Source organism: Saccopteryx leptura, chromosome 7, assembly GCF_036850995.1.
Source record: "Saccopteryx leptura isolate mSacLep1 chromosome 7, mSacLep1_pri_phased_curated, whole genome shotgun sequence".
Lineage (NCBI taxonomy): Eukaryota > Metazoa > Chordata > Mammalia > Chiroptera > Emballonuridae > Saccopteryx > Saccopteryx leptura.
The window spans coordinates 94693974-94708310 of record NC_089509.1 but is presented as its reverse complement, the minus strand read 5'-3'; positions in this window follow the sequence as shown (position 1 = coordinate 94708310).

Here is a 14337-nt window from a genome sequence, read left to right as displayed (position 1 = left end):
GAACTATCTCAAGTGATGTTTGACCCAAAGTAGAACAGAGACATACCTGTTTATAACCCTGAAGGGCATATGCAAAATTTGATATCATCATGTTAAAAGGTATTTTATATTACTGGAGCAAATAAATCTTGTTATTTTCTTTAATTAAGCAATTTTTGGTCAAAAATAAAACAATAGCTGTATATGTTTAAATATTTATTCAACAAGTAAACATCAATGTTTGTTTGATACCTGCTGTATGCTAGACATTTAGCTAAGGGTGAGACATACATAGAAGGGTGTGATCATTATTCACAGAGCGGGCAATCCACTTGAAAAAATGAAGACCGATGTTTTTGAAATAATTAGAAAATAATGAATATAAATATAATAAAGTGTGTGATGTTTTTTCAAATTTTAAGGTTTAAGGTTTTTTATGAATAATTTAGGTGTCTCAGGCCCCAATACCAAACATTCAAATTCAGTAAGTCTTTGGTAAAATCTAAGAATGTATATTTTTAACAGTTATCCAAGCGATTTTAATATAGGTGGTCTGGTATTTTATACTTTGAAAAAGAGTAACAAAATAAATCTAGTGGAAAGACTTGTTGGGCTTATAGCAATTGGAAAGGTTTTTCTGAAGAAAATGTGACTAAAATGATTATTGTACATAATGATATGTTTGATTTTAGTTTAAGTTTTCTATTACATAACATTTCCTGAAGGAAGTTAAATAAACAGCAGTATCAAATTTCTTTTTATTATAGAGACATTCACCACCAGAAAATTCTAGTTAGTAAGAATCCATCACCTTTATAAAGTTTAATTCTACCATTATTAGTCGGTATGCTATGTGTACAAAAACATTGCCTCTGACCCAGATATGATCATTATAACATTTTAAAACCATAATTTCATACAACAAAGTTAACAAGATTGAGTGTTGAATTCAATAATATATTTTTAACATCTAAACATTGAACTAGAAAAATAAATAGAAGATCAATAAGGCATGGAATTGTAACTCAAGAAAATAAATTAAAATGTGTTATGCCTGAGCCACTAGCTTGCACACTAATCTCTCACACAGCTGTCAGTGAGAAATAATGTTCATAATCAGACATGTTATACATAAGTACTAAGAAGTAAATATATACATATTTAATTAATTAATTTTTGGGGGGTGATATTGGTTAATATGATTATGTAGGTTTTAAGTGTAGATTTCTATGGTACATGATCTTTTTCTTGCAATTGTGTGCCCACCACTCAAAGTCAAATCATCTTCTGTCACAATATATTTGGCTCCCTTTAGAGGCAAGGAGTGTAGTAAATGTATGATCATTATAACAGGTAAAAAGAAAATAATTCTCAATTTGTAAGACAGGGTAAATGTAAAAAAAAGCATAAAGCTATAAGATTTTATATACTGTTTTTCATCTCACATTTATTTGTATGTATATTTTTATTTGTATGTATTGAGTTAAAGTTAAAGATTTAAATCATTCCCTAATTATCTGTCATTAAAAAAATAACTGAAAATTAGTAGTACATAAAATTCAAAATTAAGCAAAGGAAGCTCTATAAATGCAGAGATAAATTCAATAGCATTATTCAACAAACACCACATCTGGTCAGAATATAAGTTTCTGAATTTCTATTTATATTTAAGCTAAAATATTCAACTTACCCAAATAAGTCACATATAATATAATACAAATATTATGTTGAAAAATAATGTATCATTATGTTGTAAATGTGCATGCTATTGAAATCATACTTTGTTTAGTAATGTTACTAAAATAAGAAAGAATAATATTGGTATACACCAAGACATAACACATATGTATGCATTAAAAATCCATAAAAAATTGGGCTATTATTCCTGAATAAGAGATCAAATTTAACAAAAGCATTGCAAAATAAGAATCAAATTAAACAACTCAATTTCATTTTATTTTGTCTATTTAAGGGACTGAAGAGAATTTGGTAAAATGAAAAGTTAAGAACTGAATGGAGAACATATATTTCCAAATACATAGAATGAATCTATTACAATTTAATTTGAAAGTGCCTGAGTAAGACAGCGTGTTTATATTGAGAGGGAAATAAGAATAATAGTATTTAAAATTGGGAATTATGGCTTCTGGTTTATGGTCTAGCATAAAAAGAGCTTAGAAGTTGCTGTACCCTAAGCAAAAAGCAGGAACTCTTTTTATATTCGTAAGAGAATTGAGGTCACAGTGCAAACCACTCTCCTTAAATTTAGAGACAGACTGGCAGACACAAAGAATTACAATGTAGTTACCCAGGAGCAATCACCTCTGTGGGAACCAGTACCAGGGTAGGAAAACCTGAACTCTATGTAACTGATGAATTGCTGGAAACTCCCTGTGGCTCCATGTGAGAGAAAATCTCCAGGAGAGCCATCCTAGGGACCCCTGCTCCGTTGTGAGTTTTACCTTCACAATCTGTAACAGATCCCAATAGTGAATATTGGAACAAAATCCCATTGTACGTCCCACAGAGGGTAGGGAGGAAGCAGCCATTTTCAAATACAACAGAGCACTCTTCCTCTTAACAAGGACTACTCTCAGGAGAAATAATTTTATCACAGACTCACTCGCTGGGTGTTATCATAGCCTAGTGCCTAGGGAAATTCCCATCTCCAGCCCACTCGAGCCATCCTATTCCATCTCGGACGGAGTTGGAGGAGTTGGCTGAAATTCAGTCTAGGGATACAAGGTCACTAAGAGACCCAGGCCTAATCATATAGTAAGTGACTATAAACCTACGATTTTACCTCATCTCCAGAAATTAAAGGCTTATTTCCAACAGTTCCTTTGACTCCTACCTGACTACAAAGGAAAAAAAAAATCACAAACCACATTAAAAAGTAAAATTGGGGATTAAGTTTATTGTCATAAATTAATCAGTTCTCTTGAATTAACACAGTTTAAAAGGTTTGTACCATGCTAATAATTTTAAGTATCAATAGATTGCATGTTTTTGGATCAGCTTTGGTATAAATACTATTAAATTCCTTCCATCTCTATCTTAAAACGGTATTCTACCAACTTGGCACTAACAATAAATGAGCAGATAATGAACTTCTACACTTAGGGGACATACAGGGCTAGGTTCCTGTGAGCTTCTTGGTCATATTTTTGGCAAATGGTCAATATTTGACCTTGTTTTATGAGTGCCTCTGTTTAATGACAACCTATGTAATGTATATTGTTGATTTATAAGCATTAAACTCACATTCAACAGCACTCTAACTCATACCTGAGTGAAGCTTATCTAACACTCGTATTTTTTTTTTCATAAGGCAACTCACAGCCTTCTTGCACTTAAGAACATTAGACAGCAATTTAGTACTGTACCTGGGGGCTATTTGAACAGCAAAATCACCAAGAAAAAGCAGGAAAATATGAGAAATGTGGCACTAAGTACACCGAAGAAAAGACGCTTGTTTACATTATGAGAGCTGAAACAAGAAGGCAGAGCATCGCGGTGCTGGACCTCACCTGGAACCTGCATATCAGGTGATGTCAACTTTTTGTTGCTATGCATGTGGCCATGGATGCCTAGGAAGATGTTATGAGTATTGGATTTGCAGTTACAAATAAATTTTAGCGAGTAAGTCAATTCGCAAATGCAGAAATGATGAGGATAGACTACTATGAGGTGAGCAGAGGCTGAAGCAGACATAAACCCCTTGTAGACAGAGATGTAGGCGGAGCTATGCTGGCCTAACACTCGTGAACAGGAGACTATTTCTCAGTGAAAGGACTGCTGAGGCTTGCCTAAGCGGTGAATGACTGCTCTAGCTGACCAAATACGGCGGTAGCAAAGCATTTGTGCCTCTTTTTATTTTCTGTTGCTATATCAAGTGAATAATCAGGATTGTTTTGTTTATAGGAAAAGAGAAAGACTACCTTCTAAAGATTTATCACAATTAATAGATTTATCTTTTACTATGGTTTATATTATGCCATAGCATGTACAGGGAATTAATCTGCAATGATTGAGCAGGATTTATAAATGTAATTTCAGTGGTGACAAATTTCACATATAGTTATCAATATTATTACATATCAATGTTAGTTTCTATGATTCTTGATTTGGTTGTGTTATATTCAAACCCCTCTAACACACACACACACACACACACACACACACACACACACACACACATACACGTTCCCTGAGAAGCTAAGATATAAACTTTAGTTTCTGAGATTTATGTAATTTCTTGTCCCCATGACATCAGAATCATAAAAATGGTTTTCCTAATTGAAATGAATTATTTTCCCTATATAGGCAAAGGAGGGATGAGTTTGTTTATCATCAACAGTCCTGCCTCTTTACTGACGAGGAATTAATCATACACTGCAAGATTTTTTTCAAAAAGACCAGCTACTCTCGCAGAAGTTAATATCTTTCTTTTGGTTTTGATCTCTTTCCATAGTTCATGTCATGCTGCCCTTCAGAGGAGTACTTATATTTTAACTTAAGTGTTCAGTGTTTTAGCCCAAACAAGAAAGTTGAGTGGGAAAAATCCTTGAGTGTGAACCCTTTCCAGTAATATCAGGAAAGCAACCATTAAAATTTCCCATATCTATATCTAATTTTGCCTTAATCTATCATTGTCTTCTTTTTACTTGGGTTAAGGAATTCGAGTTCAATCAAGTGAATGACGATGTTAGCTAGAACAAATGGAGCTCCATTTCGCCCCTCCTAACTCCAATTTTCACTAGGTCTTGGCGGATCACAGTGACCTCAGTCAGTCTAACTCTGGAGGAGCGGACACGGTTGAGATAGAACGGCTGTAACCACCTTTCTGGTGTTCCTGGAATCGGCTAACCAGCAGACTGACCCATCTAGAGTCTAAGGAGCGGACGAAATTCTACCAGCCGCCTACAACACACACATCAGCAGGAACTTTCAAACCCGATAAATCCCTCAGACGTCCTTTTATCGGGGTGGAGGCCTTTTTTGGCCTCAGCCCATCTACAGCCAGATGCGCTAATAAAGTTCATTGTTTTACTTCCCTTGGCCTTCTGCAGTTCCTCTTGCAAACCTAACAGATGGTACATCAACATTTTTGTTTTCCCTCATATTAAATAACCTGTAGCCCGCCTTTTAACTATCAAAAAAAAAAAGTAAATCACAGAAAAATGATACCATGTATTTAATGTATACACCATTCTACACCAAATTTTATGACAGTGCAGCAAGAGCAAAACCTTAGCAGGGAAGTCTGCACAAGATGCACTTCCCTTTAAGCCCATTCTTACTTTCCATAGATTGATGCTGCAGCTAGCATCTTTTTTCCCTTTACTATAATACAATATCTTCACAAATGGTAACGTAGGTCACGTTATATTTTCCCTCCTTCCTCTTCAGAAGAAAGGTAAAGGCATCCTTATTCATCATTATTGCATCATCTCATGCCAAAGATCTTTTTACCAATTCTAAAACTCATGGGGTTTTAAAATGGAATATTGTTCTTTTGTTGGGTGCTGTGGTTTTGAGCCTCTGAAGGGACATTCATTAGTTATCTGTGAAAAATCAGTCTCAAATCCTAAGTCTGTGGAACGTTTTCCATATCATGTCCTCAAGCATTAAAAAAGCAAACAAAACCTATTCGGAGTATCAAAAATAGCTCTAAGTTTTTTCACTTCAAGCAGGAAGTACAAATGAGGGCTGTGGGCAGCAGTACTGGTGACCAATGCGGCCTTTCTTTCCGACTTCACTGACAGCCTCGCCTGCAGCCCAAGCACCTGCTCCCCTCCCCCTTCAGCATTCAGAATCTCCGGAAGGGGCTCTTTTTTTTTTTGGAAGTGGATCTTTTGGCTGCTGAATTATGTTTCCTTTTTGCCACTCCCAAGGATTATGGAATTGCTGTAATAATCTCCATTATTCTTTATCTTTTTGATTGCAGACATTACTGGCATTGCCCAGGGACCTTCCTCTCATGGCTATTGCTAATGGTCTTTTCTACCAGTAACAGCAAAAATGTAGGGGAGAAATATGTACTCTCGCCCCGCCTTCTTTATTACTCTCATTGCATTATAACTCTGAGTTGACTGTGGCTCTCAGTTTCTGGGTGTTTTTCACAATGTCGTATTTTAATGTAACTGACTCATCCAACCCCCTATCACTTCCATTCAATGGCACCTTCTTCTCTCTTCCAGAAAGGAGGCCCAGGTTTCCCAGTGGACCTGATGCTAGGGGTAAGGATCTGATAACAGGATTGAAAATGTATGGCTGATAGTGCAATGAAATCTTTATTCAATTTCAAAATAGAAAAAGCAAATTTCAAATTCCAGCATCAAGTTACATATATGCACCACAATCTGAGCTCACTTACTAGCATCAAGTTACATATATGCACCACAATCTGAGCTCACTTACTATTATAATCCCTTGACTCACTTGCTATGTCCTTATATACCCAAGGAAGGTAAAAATAAGCCATGGTTTTCTGACTGCTTGAACAAACTTTAGACTACTCTAGCATAAATACATTAAGTCATTATGTCTTCCCTATGGTTTATGTCTAGTGCAGCTCCCCTCCAATCTTCTCAGCTGAGCCACCTCGAATCATGCATGCAAACCCATCTCATTTGACTTGTTTTGAGCCAACTCTGAACCAACTCTGCAATTTATGGAAATGTCATGCTGCCGTTCATAGCCATGTTGATCTTTCTCTATCTTCTGTTCTTCCTTTGTACAATACCCTGATATTTTTGCATCTTAAACTTAGGGTTTGTACCACATCTTCCACTGGCTTGCTATTTTTTAGACTATAAAACCAGTCACTATTCATCAATCATGACTGATTTCTTCCTCTACAGAGACATTCTTACAAACTGATTCAGTATTTTGAATTCTTAGCACTTAACTATTGAGTATCTCTGGCTCCAGAAGACCTGAAGGCTCCACATACCAAAACTAAAAAGATACATTCAGGCATGGTCAAAGATGCAGTAGAGTTCCCTGCTCTGGCATGTTGGTTTTGTAGGATAATAAAAAAAATGTATAATCTCTATATGTTATTTATATAAAAATGAATCAAAAGCTGTCAGTGCTACATTATAGTGTATATTAAGCTGTAATGGAGTACCCAAAATATATAGTATAGACAAGATGGAAGTTTATTTCTCTCAAACATAATAGTCCAGAATTGTAATCCCAGGTGATTCTGCTCCAACTACTCAGCTTCATTCTGTTTTAAGCTCTCCAGTCTCTTGCAGTGGTGCCCTTGCCTGCCTGGTCAGAGGTAACTTACAATACTATGTAAGATATTTACATTTTAGCCCACCAAACAATGGAGAGAAGAAAGGATGGAGCAGAAAATATTTTCTTTTTAAGGGATCAAACCTTAAAGATACAACCATTACTTCTATTATATCTCATTGCCTGAAGCTTAGTCATATGGCTAAATTAAGCTCCAAAGAGGCTGAAAATCTAGACAAGAAAACGATATATCCAGGTAAAACCTGAAAAGGGGCTTCTATTACTGAAAATAAGAATGAGTCTTGGCTGGGTAGCTCAGTTGGCTAGAGCATTGTCCCACTACACCAAGGTTACAGGTTCGAATGCATAAATAAATGGAACAATTAATTGAGTTTTTCTCTCTCTCTCTCCCTCTCCTCTCCTCTCTCTCTAAAATAAGTAAATAAATAAGTAAAAACTTAAAATAATAAAAAGAAGAAAGGACACAGAAGAAAATGAACTATATCTGTCCCAGGAATATATCTGTGTTATTCAAAAAAAGAAAAACAACTAATCCCACCTAACTTGATTATTATCTTGCATTATGGTGATCTGAGATATACATAATGTGCAATAGAGCCCTGGGTACTTGAACTTCTTAATAGTATCATAAAGAAAACAGATGGTTCTTCACAGAAAGCGAGGAAGGCTTGGAGGTACTGTCATTTATTCCTGGCCTTTAGTTACCGTGCAATAAAAAAGCCAACCTGGAGTAAAGTGATGTAGGTCATAAAGAATAATTTTAGCATACTTACATCTTCTTAATTAAATACCTCTTATAATTATTTAAGCTACTTAACTAGTCGGATTTGGCCACAACACTCTGAAATGTAGACAGATAAGAAGCGAATCTATGTTGGATGTCAGCATCATCCTATCTCTCTACTAGGTTTTTTTGCTTATTTATTTATATTTTGGAATCATTTTTTTCTTTCTAATTTTTCTTTCAAACTAAATTTTAATAATAAGTTGCCATGACATTAACAAATGCCTCTTGGCCCTGGCCGGTTGGCTCAGCGATAGAGCGTCGGCCTGGTGTGCGGGGGACCCGGGTTTGATTCCCGGCCAGGGCACATAGGAGAAGCGCCCATTTGCTTCTCCACCCCCCCCCCTTCCTCTCTGTCTCTCTCTTCCCCTCCCGCAGCCAAGGCTCCATTGGAGCAAAGATGGCCCGGGCGCTGAGGATGGCTCCTTGGCCTCTGCCCCAGGCGCTAGAGTGGCTCTGGTAGCAGCAGAGCGACCCCCCCCCCCCGAGGGGCAGAGCATCACCCCCTGGTGGGCGTGCCGGGTGGATCCCGGTCGGGCGCATGCGGGAGTCTGTCTGACTGTCTCTCCCGTTTCCAGCTTCAGAAAAATACAAAAAAAAAAAAAATGCCTCTTGAATATTTACAGGGCACTTACTTATAGGTCTCAAACTACTAAATTCCAAAAACTGATTCTTATGACCATTACTTCTGAGAAGATGTTGGATTAATGGTTAAACTATTAGTTTGTCAGCTATTTTGAAAAGTGTTTGTGTTGTAAAATATCAAAATTGTAAGTTACTTCTCCAGTGGAGTTATTACCTGATTTTTTTTTCCTTCTTAATAAATGGCTCTATTTATCACAGAAATGCTCTGAGTGGTAGAGCTGTTACTTTAATCAATAAAGGACAAAATATTTCAGAAAAATATACCCAGCTTTCCAATATTTGGGTTTAGCCACAGAATTGTCTTGAAGCAGAAGTTTACTCTAATCCACAGTATTTGACCCAGTTGCAAATTCTTTAGTGATGGAGGATATTTAGATTATTTGTTGACTTTCAGGGGGAATCTTGGCCTCTTCCATGTGGTTTTTCAGACATGGTTGGGAGTGTAACATTGCCTACAATTTCCTCGCCAAACAAACACACGTGGAGAGTGATACTTTTAAAAAAAGATAATGCTTGAAATCAATTTGAATTGTAGTATTGGAGTTCCGTTGCTTGTAACCAAAGAAAGTGTTGTGCCAGCTTCATCCTCAATAATTGTGATTTAATTCTGTATAAGACACATGCCCTGGCATATTTCAATATGTCCTCTGGTGATTATAATTCACAAAGTTGAAAATTTGAGTCCCAGAGGAAAAGTCATTCTATTCTGCTCCATCTGTTCTTCTGAACATTTTCTATGCAGATGAAATTTAGATAAGGTATGACTAGGCAAACAAAACACAGAAAAGTAGATTATAGCCAATACAGCTCATTGAGCAAACAAGAATTTGTTGACTACCCATTACATGCCAATTGTTTTGTAGGCACTGGGTATACTGTAGTGAAAACTATATATATTAAGTTTTTCCCTCATCACACTGGCAGTGTCCAGGGGAAAGAAACAGACAGTAAATGGAGAAACGGAACAATAGTTATTAATAATATTTTAAATAATACAAGTATGCAAAAGGATATAAGGAAGTTAAGGCAGTCATGAGAGCAAACCACAGGACTTGCTCTCACATACAAAGCATCCAATTGCTAAGAGGAAAAGAGACATTTTTAAGAGAAAGATGGAAATTTTTTCAGGTAAAAGTCAACCAACATGGCAAATTTTTAGTCTCCTAGATTTTTTTAATGGTCTTTCTTTTTAATCTGCCTCTCTTGCATGGATTCATCAGGAGCCTGAGAACCTGAGTGCAGTTATGCAACAGAGCAGGAAGTTGGGCAGCCTGTTAATTAATGTTAGCATCCTTTCCAGTCCTCACCTACTCTGGAACGCCAGGGGTCCCATGTGTTAATGTGGTGTGTTTGTTACGTGAGTTGGTCCGGACATAGAGTTGATTCCATTAACCATGAGGTTAGCTGAAAGTTACAATCTTTAAATCAGAGGAAGAAATTTTATTCATACAGTCTGGCAAGCCTGCCATTCTAAGCTAATTTATTTCACCAGTCCAGAATCTTCAAATAAATTGATCTAAAGAGACCCTTAAAAAAAATACTTGGATTTATAATCCCAGAGTAACCTACTTTTTTCTCTCTTACCTGTTTTACAGAAATATTGTGAAAACTTATTGAGTTACATTTTATATCACCCTCCCCACCAAAAGCATAGACTGTGAGCCCTTTAGAATGAATTCCATTTTAATGTTTTCTATTATTGTTGCTTTATTATACAGATAGTTTATAACTTGTGTATGAAATGTAATACTTTTTAATTTAATATCTCTTTATTTTCTATAATCATTATTTTATTAAAATATTTACATTAAAGAAGACAAATAACAATATTTGTAATTTAACTTAGTTAATGGTCAGAAAAAATATAGAGCATGACAGAAATAATTATTTCCTCTTCTAAAATATGATTTTTTTAAAAAAATCAACTCTATAAGCTGCTGCACTTACATTTTAAAATTTAAAGGCAGATATAATAATCACGTCCATTTTATAGTAGGTTGAGGCTTAAAGAAATCACCAGTGACTGATTTACCATTTTAAAATTTAAAATATAAGGGAAGTAAAACACTAACACAATTCTAAATATTCCTGAAAATATATTTTTCACTTGGTGCTTTACTGAAAGAAAAATTTTAAAAGTGAGCATGTGATTGTTATATTCAGTTTACATCACAATCATACAAACATACACTTTCATGTACACATACACACACTGACGTTTTCCTTTTAACAATTTCATTTTTCATTCATTTAAACCTAAAGACACAATTTTGGAGGGGTTTGAAATCAAGGAATTGAATTATTTTATCAGTTAGTAACAGGGAAATGTTACACCAAGTCAATAACCAATTAACTGCAATATTCAATTCCTTTTCACCTAAAATGTGGCTACAATTTAACAGTTTTTTTTCTTTATTCTGTTTGTCTGACTTGCCAAAAGTAAAAGAGTAGTGAGTTTTAAAAGAATGTGGAACACTGGGTAGAAGAATCATGTTTTATTCCAGTGATTTTTTTTAATGTTTTAGTTTTTGTTTGTAATTTCAACATGCTTTTGTACTAGTGACTTTTAAAAATTTAATTATTAGAAAAGAAATATATCCTTGTTGCATAACTTAAACAATATCACTACTTTACAATTCATTAGTATATTCAAATACATAAACATATATAAAAATACAATTTTACATGTATAGCAATCATTAGAACTAGAGGGTGTTAAAATATACTACAAGTAAATGTTTGTTATTACTTTACTGTCCCGCCCTGGCCGGTTGGCTCAGCGGTAGAGCATTGGCCTGGCGTGTGGGGGACCCGGGTTCGATTCCCGGCCAGGGCACATAGAGGAAGCGCCCATTTGCTTCTCCCCCCCCACTCCCTCCTTCCTCTCTGTCTCTCTCTTCTCCTCCCGCAGCCAAGGCTCCATTGGAGCAAGGATGGCCTGGGTGCTGGGGATGGCTCCTTGGCCTCTGCCCCAGGTGCTAGAGTGGCTCTGGTCGCGACAGAGCGACGCCCAGGAGGGGCAGAGCATCGCCCCCTGGTGGACAGAGCTTCGTGCCGGGTGGATCCCGGTCGGGTGCATGCGGGAGTCTGTCTGACTGTCTCTCCCCGTTTCCAGCTTCAGGAAAAAAAACAAACAAACTTTACTGTCTCATTTTCCAATACATATTAAATACTCAGTCTACATTAAATACTATTTCAAGAGTATATGAAAATATTAAACCTGACTTCAAATTATTCTGAATGATAAAAAGCAGATAAGATATAAAAACACATCCATATGAGAAGCATTTTGTTTCATAATAAATGTTTTTTAATAAACACTATAATTCATAGAATGGGTCTGTTAGTAAGGAATATCTGTTAAGAAAGAATTGGTAAGACTGTACAATGAAATTTTTTAAAATCTTAAAGTTGTGTAAGACTCAAACTTCTTCCATTTGTGAACACTATGATTTTTATCTCTATCACAAAGGAAGCATGGAACTAGCATGTTTTTCATTAGGTTTTTAACTCACTTATTACCAACATTTCTCTATTAGACTGTATTGAGTTTGGTAAGGGGAGATGAGATTTGCCAGATTAACGGTAATTAATTAGAAGTACATATAGATTTTCCAACCATGCATAAAACACACAAAGTCTCATTTGTTACAACTCCATGAGGCAGATATAATAATCATGTCCATTTTACAGTAGGTTGAGGCTTAAAGAAATCACCAGTGACTGATTTACCAAGGTCAATCAACTAGCGTGGTGAAACTAGGAGCATGCAATCACACCTTGGTACAGTTTCACAACACTAAGTAAAGGAATTTTCTTTGATGTCATCCAGCGGTCGGCAAACCGCTGCTGATGAGCCACATGCTCACTCAACTCGTGCATGAATCAGGCGTGCCTCCCCCGCGCTGCTATCCTGTCGCGGGTCGCCTGACTGACACCCGCGCCCGCACGTGGTATTCTGTGGAAGAGCCACACTCAAGGGGCCAAAAAGCCGCGTGTGGCTCACGAGCCACGCTTCGCCGACCACTGTCATAAACTAAAGGCAATTCTAAGGAAATATATAGAATACCCCTACTTTACCTTTTCTCTACTTCTTTCCTCACCTTTGCAAAAAAAAATGTCTTTGGTCTACATTATTCTAACTTCTCTCAGTCTTTAATTGAATTAATGGCCACAGTTCTTCAATGCTCACAATATCCATGTTGATTCTTTAATTGTAATGTAACATCTTCCCAGGCTAATTTTTTGCTCATGAGCTTAGGAGTGTGCCTTGCTTTGGCCAATATTATTTTAGCAGTGGAGACACCAGCAATCTTAAAAAGTACATGTGTCTTTGAGCTGGCTTGTACTGATGCTTATTGCTGCCAAAAGAAAGACAGGCCTTCTGTTGCCTTGCTTAGTTCAGGAGGAGGGTAAGAAATGCATAGGGCAGAACTGTCCCAGCCAAGGTACCCAGCCAACCCCAGGCTACAGCAGAGCTTCAAGCTGACTGCAAACATAGGAGCAAACTGAAATCAGCAGGACCGTGACTTTGAATATGGTCCAAAAATTTCACGTTTAATATAGTCTTCTAGCTCAGAACAAATCAGTAGAACTCAAGAAATATTTGAGAAAATTTTATTGTTGTTTTCCATCTGACAGTAGTTTTCTGTTACATATAATAAATTAATTGAAAATCCAAAAATATGGCAATATGATTCAACTATGAATTCCTCCTTCTCACTCTAGTTTTATTTTTTTAGAGATATGTATTTTTAATTTTTGCATTGATTTGAGATACATGGAGTCTTATTTGAATGTCTTTTTAGTAGTAATATCATACCATACAGAAAAAAATAGAGTAATTAAAAATTAGAGATATCAAAAGGATAGCAGAAAATATTTTTAAAAGTATAAAATTGCTTAATTTTAAATTAAGTCATACAAAATGAAAGTATTATCTTTGACCTTTGAGGAGTTGCCTTGAATAAGCTTGGTTTAATAAATCAGAAGTTTTTCTTTTTGTTTTTAACTTTTCATCTCTAAAAAACAGTAAGATCTAATATAAATTGTGCTACCCAGGATCCTACATGTGCTATAATATATGACTGTCCCACAATGCCAAGAATTGTACCTGCTTCTTACAACTTTCAAATGCTCTACTGGATAAAATTCACTTTGAATTAAAATGGCTATAGTTTGTTCATATAGGCCTGAAGTGATATGAACTTTCCTCTTATTACTGCTTTTGCTGCATCCCAGAGATTCTGATATGTCGTATTTTCATTTTCATTTGTCTGTATATATCTTTTGATCTCTGCGCTTATTTCTTCTTTGACCCATTCATTTTTTAGAAGTATGTTGTTTAGTTTCCACATTTTTGTGGGTTTTTCCCCCTCTTTTTTTGCAGTTGAATTCTAGTTTCAAGGCTTTATGATCAGAAAATATGCTTGGTACAATTTCAATTTTTCTAAATTTGCTGATATTGTCTTTGTGGCCCAACATCTTGATAACATTATAAGGAGTGAAATAAGTAAATCAGAAAAAAACAAGAACTACATGGTTCCATACATTGGTGGAACATAAAAATGAGACTAAGAGACATGGACAAGAGTGTGGTGGTTACCAAGGGTGGGGGGAGGGAGGACATGGGAGGGAGGGAGGGAGAGAGTTAGGGGGAG